An 8,909-nucleotide genomic window follows, 5' to 3' on the forward strand; every position below is an offset into this window, starting at 1 on the left:
GCGATCTCGAGCCTTGTTGGTTCAGACATTTCACTATCACCTCGCTGTCCAAGACCAACTTGACATGGGCTGATCTGTGAGGGGATAGTTTCTTCAACGTCAGGAAGACTGCCATGGCTTCCAGAATGTTGATGTGAAAGGTCTTGAACTGGTGTGACCAGTTCCCTTGTACTTTCTTTTGATGGAAATAACCTCCCCATCCTTCCGGTGAGGCATCCGTGTGGATGATTACTGACGGTTGAGGTGGTTGTAAGGGAATTGTCCTTTCTAGGCTCTTGACCTTCGACCACAGCCTCAGAAGCGATTGTAATAAGGTCGGTGTCGATCTCTGTTGATCTCTTCGAGTGTTTGATGCGTATTTTCTCCAGACTCCTGACGCATCCTTTAGTTTTGCTCTCAGCACTGTGTCTGTTACTGCTGCGAACTGGAGAGAGCCCAGTACTCTTTCCTGTTGGTGTCTTAAAATCTTGTTGGATTACAGCGGTCTCTTGACAGAACCCGCAATCTCTCTCCTCTTCTTCGGTGGAATGGAGAGGCGGTGTGACTGCAAGTTCCAATGGAATCCCAACCATTGAAACTCTTGAGCTGGAGAGAGGCAAGACTTCTTGTAGTTTATCTTGAAGCCCAGATGGTCCAGGAACTGGATCACCCTCGTAGCTGTCTGCAGACAAGCGGTCTTGGATGCTGCCCACACCAGCCAGTCGCCAAGGTATGCTGCTACCTGAATGCCTTCTAAGCATAGCTGTTGTACGATTGTATCCGCAAGTTTTGCGAATATCCTTTGGGGCTATGTTTAGTCCAAAGGGCATGGCTGTGAAGACATACTTTGTCTTCTGTAACTTGAATACTAGGTAGGAGAAGAGGGGGCGGCTGACTGGAAGGTACCAGTAAGCATCTGCTAGGTCTATTGAGACTGTGTACGCCCCTTTCGGTAACAAGGTCCTTATGTGTTGTAAGGTTAACATCCGGATCGTGTTGTTCTCGATGAACTTGTTGAGTGGAAACAAGTCTAGAATAACTCTGATTGTTCGAGTCTTTCTTGGGAACACAAAACAGCCTTCCCTGGAATTTGATGGTCTTTGCTTTCCTTATGACCTTTTTGTTCAAGAGTTCTAAGGTATATTCTTCCAATAAGGGGGTGGAGTGTTGGAAGAATTGAGGGAAGGAAGGTGGAGTTCTGTTCCATTTCTACCCTAGTCTATTCTTAATTAGGCTGTGGGCCCAGGGATCTAAGGTCCAACGATCCCGGAAGTGGAAGAGTCTTCCTCCTACCTGAAGCATCTCATTGCTTAGATGATCCGGAGGGTTTGTTACCCTGACCACGTCCTCATCTACCCCTTGAGGGGTTCCTTGAGGAACCTCTTCTAGATCCTCTACCTTTTGGGTGAAAGGTAGTGGTGTGCCTCTCAAAGCCTGGGTGAAAGTCTGGTGACTGGGCTGCTAACTGCTGAGGCACCGTCTGGACCGTGGTTTGCGGCTGGGCAACCATTTGGGGCACTCTGGTCATGGTTACAGTGGGATGTTGCGCAGGTCTATGAGGCACTCCTAGCTTCTTCGTCTTCCTGTTCCTGGATTGGGGACCAGCGTCAGAGGATGATTTCCTTTTGAAAGACATGCCCCACTTTTGGAGAAGGTTTCTATTCTCCGTGGTGGCTTTAGCAAGTACCTCTTAGACTGCTTCCCTTGGGAAGAGGTCCTTGCCCCAGATACATGAAGTGATGAATTTCCTGGGCTCGTGCTTGACTGCTGCATTGGCAAACACATACTCTCTACATGCCCTCCTGTCCTTCACAAAAGCGTACATGTCCTTTACTAGGTAGCCATGTGCATATTGGCTAAGACCGTGTACATATCTGTGGTACTTGAAATGCCTGCACACATCTCCATGCAGTTCTGGAGAGACAGAGAGGCGGCTAGTCTGTCTTTTTTCTCCTGTTCTCTTTGCAGAAGAAAGTCCGACAACTTCGGCAGGTTCTCGTTGAACTGCTGTCCTGCAATATCTGGATCTAATTTCGAGATTGAGAAGGTTAGGTGGACCTCGTTCCAGTCCTTCTCGCCCATAGGGAGGGCTAGAGACAATTGTCTACACTCCTCTAGCGTAGGGCATGGTTTGCCCGCATCAACTGCTTTTAGTATCCAGTGGAGAGCTTTAATTGTAAAGGGAAAAGCTCCGGAGGAAGGAGCAAGGAAGGTATGGTGCCTCTTGCTCAAAGCAGAAACCTTCGAGTTCGTGTATCCTGCTTTCTTTAGGCTACTTGTCAAGAGAGCCTCTGCCTTGTCATGATCAAAGACCATGACCTCCTTAGGTTCCGTCTCTTCTTTAGACGCAGGTTCATTCTTCAACCTGACGAAGCACTCCGGGTAAGCCGCAAAGTTTGGCCAGAATTGGAGATCGTCGAGGGGTATGGCCACCATCTTCTCCAAGACGTAGAGTTTCCCATTCCTTATTGGCATGAGCTCTGCATACCTCCAGGGGTTGGTTTCGGAGCATTGGGGTAAGTCAGAGACTCTGGGCTGCTTGTGGGAGCCGCGAGAAGCGGCCGCACGGTGTGGTTCTCTGACTTCCTTTCTCATCTCTTGCTGTTCCTTGCGCATAGTTTCCATCATCAACTGGATCTGCGCCAAGAATGCTTCGCCATTGGGGAACAGCGGTTCTGGTTGAGAGGTTGGGGCCGAAGGTTTTGTCAGCACAGGTTGATATGCCATCACAGACAGTAGAGGGTCTTCCGTGTCTGTCGATCAGCATTCTTCTTCCTCTTCGGGTGGCTGGGCCACCTCTTCTTCAGGGTCTTCTTGAAGGAGATCCTTTTCGGTATCCGATGACACCTCTGACATCCTTTCCTGATAGATGTCCATGCCTTCCAAAACCTTTTTAATGTCAGCCTCTATCGTCAGTTGTATGCAGCGAGGCTTGACCAGTACCTGAGGCACAACTGCATCGGATGTTGCCTTAGGGAACAGAAGGCTTCTGATTGTTTTGCTTGGTAGGTAAGGTCCCTGAGAGTTCTTCTGGAACCATCTTATCCACTTTCAAAGCGTTTCCCTCACAGTATCCCTCGACTCCACCGTGTTGGGATCACCGAAACCCTTGGACATCAAGGCCGAGCAGACAGTGCAACCCTTCGGGTCCCAATACCTCAGGGTTTCAGTTGCGATGGAGCAGGGGGCATGAGACCTGCACATCTTGTGGCCACAAAAGTTCCTACTTTTGTGGTTGCAGTACATGACTGCACACTTCACCTTGGCCTCCTCCTGTAAGGAAAGAAAGAGTGAAATGAGTATGGGGTAATTTATCAATCTGATAAATATTCACATGCATTAATAGTAATTCTTACTGATATAATCATAGCTTAGGATAGTAAGCTAAAAAGGAAATAGGAAAGACACATATCTGTGTTTCCTGTCCAGGCAATTGATATGACCTCCCTCAATATTAATATTTTAAAATTTCCTTATCAGGGAAATATAGGTTGGAATAACTCTAGTACATAGAGCTGGAGTCAGTGTATGTCAACACTAACTCCCCCACAAGTGAAATATTAATACTGTAGGGTAAATATTTCTATGTTCTGATGATCTAGGATACATCAGAATGTTGAAGGAATAATTCACTTCAACATTTGCTAGCAGTCTCATCAATGAACTGTGAAAGGATTCACAGAATATGTTGGAAAATCATACTACTGTATGTTATATACTATAGTTTTCTAACTACTGTATGTGCTATACTGTAGGAATACTGGCTACTGTATAGTCTTATACTGTAGTTCTGCTGGTATACTACCGGGCTGGGCTAGTACCTGGGGGCACAGGCCAACAGAGAGAGAGAAAGAATGGAGAGAAGGACTACCGTATTATTATAGTTTAGTACAATAATTAGGGCTGTAGGGACTACTGTCTCTACTGCCTTCTTTCCAGAATGAGGATTCAAATGGAAGGGGAGAGAATGTATTAATTCTAGCTTCCATCCAGCCACAATATCTGCTGCCGGCTGCACTGCTGGCTACACTGCCGGTTACAAGGTTTGTGGATGGCAGTCCAAGAGAGGACTGAAGAATACTCAAAGTTGTAATGGGTCTCCCACCAGCAACCGTCATGACCGGCACAACCTTCCCCGGAGCCTTGTGTGCGTTAGGGGGAAGGTCAAAGCGGCAATCTAACTGCCTTTGTAGGAGCCCAGCTGGCATCGTAATCAGCCCGGCAAGCGGGGAGATTTTAAAATACCGGCCACAGGGGTTGTGCAGGTCTTATATATTGCATAGAAAGAAGGCAGCAGGTATGCCTCTTGCTTTCGGTTGCAAATCAAGGAAACCTAGTTTCCTATGCCGGTGCCGTCTTGGGCAGCAGAAGAATAATGATTCCTTAGCCTAGGACATTGCCGGATATAAAACATGTCTTCTAGTCCACAAGGGAGAGAAGGTGGTGGCAACTGTACTACCACCATCAGTTGTGGACTAGGGAAGCCGTGCTTCCTATGCTGGAAACCGTATAACCAGAAGGGGTATGACTAATCCCCCATCAGTAATGTTGCCGGCAACAAGACTGAATACTCTGAGTTACTGTCGTATTTCAAAGCCGGGATACTCACCGGCAAAGAGGATGTTCAGATACACTATCTCAGTCAAGCCGGAGTACACTACTCTATGGCAAGACGAAAGATAGGGCTTATCCTCATATCTCTGAAAGAGACGAGTATCGAATTATGATAGCAATTCTAGATGTTCTATCTCCGATTGAATTAATAAAATGATACAAGAGGATAAACGGGGATAACATCACTAAAGTATACTAAAACACGTTAGGCTAGCCTAACCCGAGTCGGGATCTCGGCTACGCTATATTACCGAGGCCCTAACGTATACTATAGAAACGTTTTAGCAGAAGAAAAAAATATTACATGTGTAAATCTTATCTCTACTAGTATAATTTGCCTAAATAGCTAGAATTCATTATAGCTAAATACCGGGAACGTCGTACTACTAACTAAAAAAAGCATTTATAGGCGTACGAGAGCGGTAAAAAATTGCCGGCCCCGGTGAGGGCTCTGCTCCACTAAACACATCTAAATTATGCTAATTTAACTGTGAGAAGAGAGCTAAAAATTATACACAGGAAAGATTAAATACTCAACTTTCCAGAGGATGAAGATGCTGGAGATTGCATTGTAATAATCCTTGTAATCGTAACAAAACCGAGAGCAGTTGGGAGAAACACCGTGCTTAGTTAGCTACTACAAAAGGAATAGTTCGCCGGGGTGGTACCCGGAGGGGATAACGACTCCCCTTCAATTTCGCCACTCTTCCCCCTCAAAGTGAAAACTTTGGTCCCCCAATGGTTGTTGAGAGAGCTGAAAACGCTTTGCTATATGGGCGGCTGGCGGCGGCAAGTACTGCTGCAGTAGGTATGTTTTGGGGGCGTCATACGCTATTGGGGTGTCTCCTTGTTCACAAAACCAGTCAGATATATCCGGGAAGGTGGTTGAGCGAGTCACGCCCTTGATGCGGAACTGGACTTCTGTATGCTGAAACTAAGCAAACGCCTCTCCGCTGTGAAACGACGAAAGTTTCAATTGGGCGGCACCAACTTCCGTGGAGTCCACCATAGTACCAATGGCTGCGGGGGTGGGGTGGAGGTTGGGAGGTGGGGGGTGGGGGGTGGGGTAATGAGTGGGGGTTGGGGGTTTGGGGGGGGGGGGTTAGGGGTGGGGGGTTGGGTCAGGCGGGAGGAGCGAGTGGACTTCTGGGGTCACCAATGTGACGAGCCGGGAGAAGGTTGTGACTCAAAGGTAGGATGAAAGCAACTGAGGAACTTTATTACAGAACATCCTTATTTATATACATAAACTCCAGGCAAAAAGGGCACAAAAGACATAACAGGCAATTTCATGTTCAACCGACACCGCACTAGTTAACAGTTAACGGTGAGAAAAACAGACATGTTATTTCAGGTTCTTATCAGTGCGAGGGGAGAGTGAAGATACAAGCATAATATATAGGCTACACAAAGTGAAATGTCGTTACTATGTACGATCGTGTGACATACGGTTGGTACAAAGTCTTAGGTGGATAAACTAACAATGTTGTAAAAGAATATATCAGATATTTATGGCTATTTTCGGATCCAATAAAACAATTCGGCACTTAAACTATTTTTTAGGCAGAACGACAGTTAAACCAATCGTCGTTAGACAAATTGTTCCTATGGACAAGTTTGTTTTACAACAATTAGCATTGGGCCAATTGCTATTAGACAAATCATCGTTAGATAAATCATCTGGGACCAATAATTTATGTAGTCTAACCACTAACAAGAGGAAAGAAAAAGAGAAAGATTTTTAAAATTATATAAAGAATAATGAGGCTACTGAAGTTAATGGATAAAAGTGAATTATGTTAAGGAATACAAACGAACAAATCCTATAATTAATATGGACATTTTAGAACTTGAATGTTGTAACTGTAATCTCACAAAATACACTCTGATTCAATGAATATAAAGTAGAAAGCAGTAGCTTTTGAACGTCCACACAATTACTTCGCAAATAACTGATGATTGGCATCAATCATTCATGTGAAACTCCGTTAAATATTTTTCAATGTCAGGAATTTCGAAATAATATTTCCGATGTGGCCAATGATGATAATGTTAATTTCATATGTAAGGCTAAGGCTTATCAGCAGTTAGGCATTATTAAGTAAAATATTCACTGTTACTATTACTGTTATTATGAAGCATTTTCATATAACAATAATGATTTAGTTCTCCTTGTTGTCGAGAGAGTTTCAAGGCTCTCAGTACCTAATATACAATATCTGTTTAAATTGTTTTGACCAAATGTGATTTTACTCGGGTGTTCAGGTAACATACTTTTATTTTTTCTTTACGTAATAAGGACAAAAGGAAAGTAGCGGGTGGAATTTCTGGTGTATATGCTAACAAAAATGTTTAAATAATGGGAAACGGGGATGATTGATGGAGGTTTAATCTTCTTTTCAAATGTTGAATTTAGAATAAAAATCTTTCACAGAATTAAAGAGCATGATTGATTAAAATGTAACTTTGCGAGGCAATTCACCCGAATGATGAAAGTCACAATACATCACATTGAATAGTTAAATCTTCCAAGTTCTCATTCTAAATACATGTCACAAAATCATTATAACCTTTAGGGTTCGGCAAAGAAGAGTAACAGAGGAAGAGTACAAAAAAGTTATTATGGGTAAGATTACACCATAAGTACCATAAGACCCGACTAGGGCAGGATCGGTCTGTCTCTTCAGGGATGATGTCACGAACTAACTTGTTCATCAGTTTCAATCTCCTGGTAGGCTGGTGGCACCCCCCATTTAGTACGCCACTGTCAATCCTACTATCGCATGTTGTTTGCAGATACCATCAGGTTATGTAGCACCAACAGAAAGTTAGTAGAGTTGAAACTAGAGAAATGGGTAAGATACTGGAAAACAGAGGATTAAAGATCAGTAGAAAGAAGACAGATTAACTAAGATTTAATGAAGATCAAATTCGTTATCTTGGTTCATCAGCAGCTGATGGTGGAAATTTGGATGTTGAAATAACATACATATTATACGATGAAAGGAAAACAATTGGAGAAAGATGTCTGGTGTCTTATGCTACTGTAAAATAAATGTAAAGGTTGAAGGAAGAGGTGTATAAGTGACCAGATTTCATCTGTGGAGCAGAAACATGGCTGATAGAGATAATGCAAGAGAGAAAATTGGATGCAGTAGTGTTCAAACTACTCAGGCAGATATATGAAGTAACAGGACAAATAATGCTATAATAAGAGGAACTACTAAAGACGCAAAACTGTCAAAGATGGGTCCAGGGAAGACCATTTCAGTGGTTTGATCATGTGATGAGAAGGGATAAGATATATGTAGGGAGGAGAGGGTTGTAGATGGAGTGCCAGGAGGGAGAGTGAAAAGGAGACCTGAGACGAAGGTGGAGGGATTCAGTTACAGAACATCTGAGAGACAAAAAATTGTGGAGGAAATCTGTCAGAACATCGATCCCAAATAGAAGTAGGAAAAGAAGACGAGAGAAAAATATGCTTGCAATACAATGAAAATAAAATCCAAAATGTGGGATATTTGGAGTAGGGAACCCTCAGTGCAATGGTTCTTGGGGGTTGTTACTACTCAAAATCATCGTTTAGATAATTTGTGTACAATCCATCGCGATGTTAAAATAATTTTATTATGTTACACCGTTTTCTGTTTAGAATTACACGTATTTCCTTAACACCATCTGGTATCTTATAGTAATTTTTTTGATTTCTTACAAATTACTATCATTATCTTAGCAATTGTTGTCACTAACATAATTATCATCTTCAGCACTATTTTCTAATTATGATTTAATGTTAGTATCGTTATCATCTTCATTATTATGAACATTATTGTTATTTTGAGTTTATTACCGGTGTTATCATTGGCCCTACTGAGATTACCACGACCACTACCGGTGTATTATATCTATAGCTGACCATCTACTCCTCTTTATTGTCAATCTAAGGGTCTCCCCCTCTCTGCTATTATCCCATTTTACTGATGTCACAAGCGTATCACTGCAACATCTCTATAATAACCCTGTGTCAATACTAAGTATAAAATGTTGTTTTTGCTATTGCTGCTGTCAATTTTTGTTGTTGTTGTATGTCTTAAATTTTGTTTCTATTATCTGCATTTATTCGTTACCATATTTTCCAGGTCTATGTCTGGTATTATGTTTTACAATATGCATTTCACATGCTACTGACCATGGCTTTTTTTTTCTGATGTCTGAAGTGTAACAAAGCTTTGCCCTTATTGTAATTATGCATATGAATTGAACATTAAATTATCATTATTACAAGATATATATATATATATATATATATATATATA

This window comes from Palaemon carinicauda, chromosome 9 (genome assembly GCF_036898095.1).
Source record: "Palaemon carinicauda isolate YSFRI2023 chromosome 9, ASM3689809v2, whole genome shotgun sequence".
NCBI lineage: Eukaryota > Metazoa > Arthropoda > Malacostraca > Decapoda > Palaemonidae > Palaemon > Palaemon carinicauda.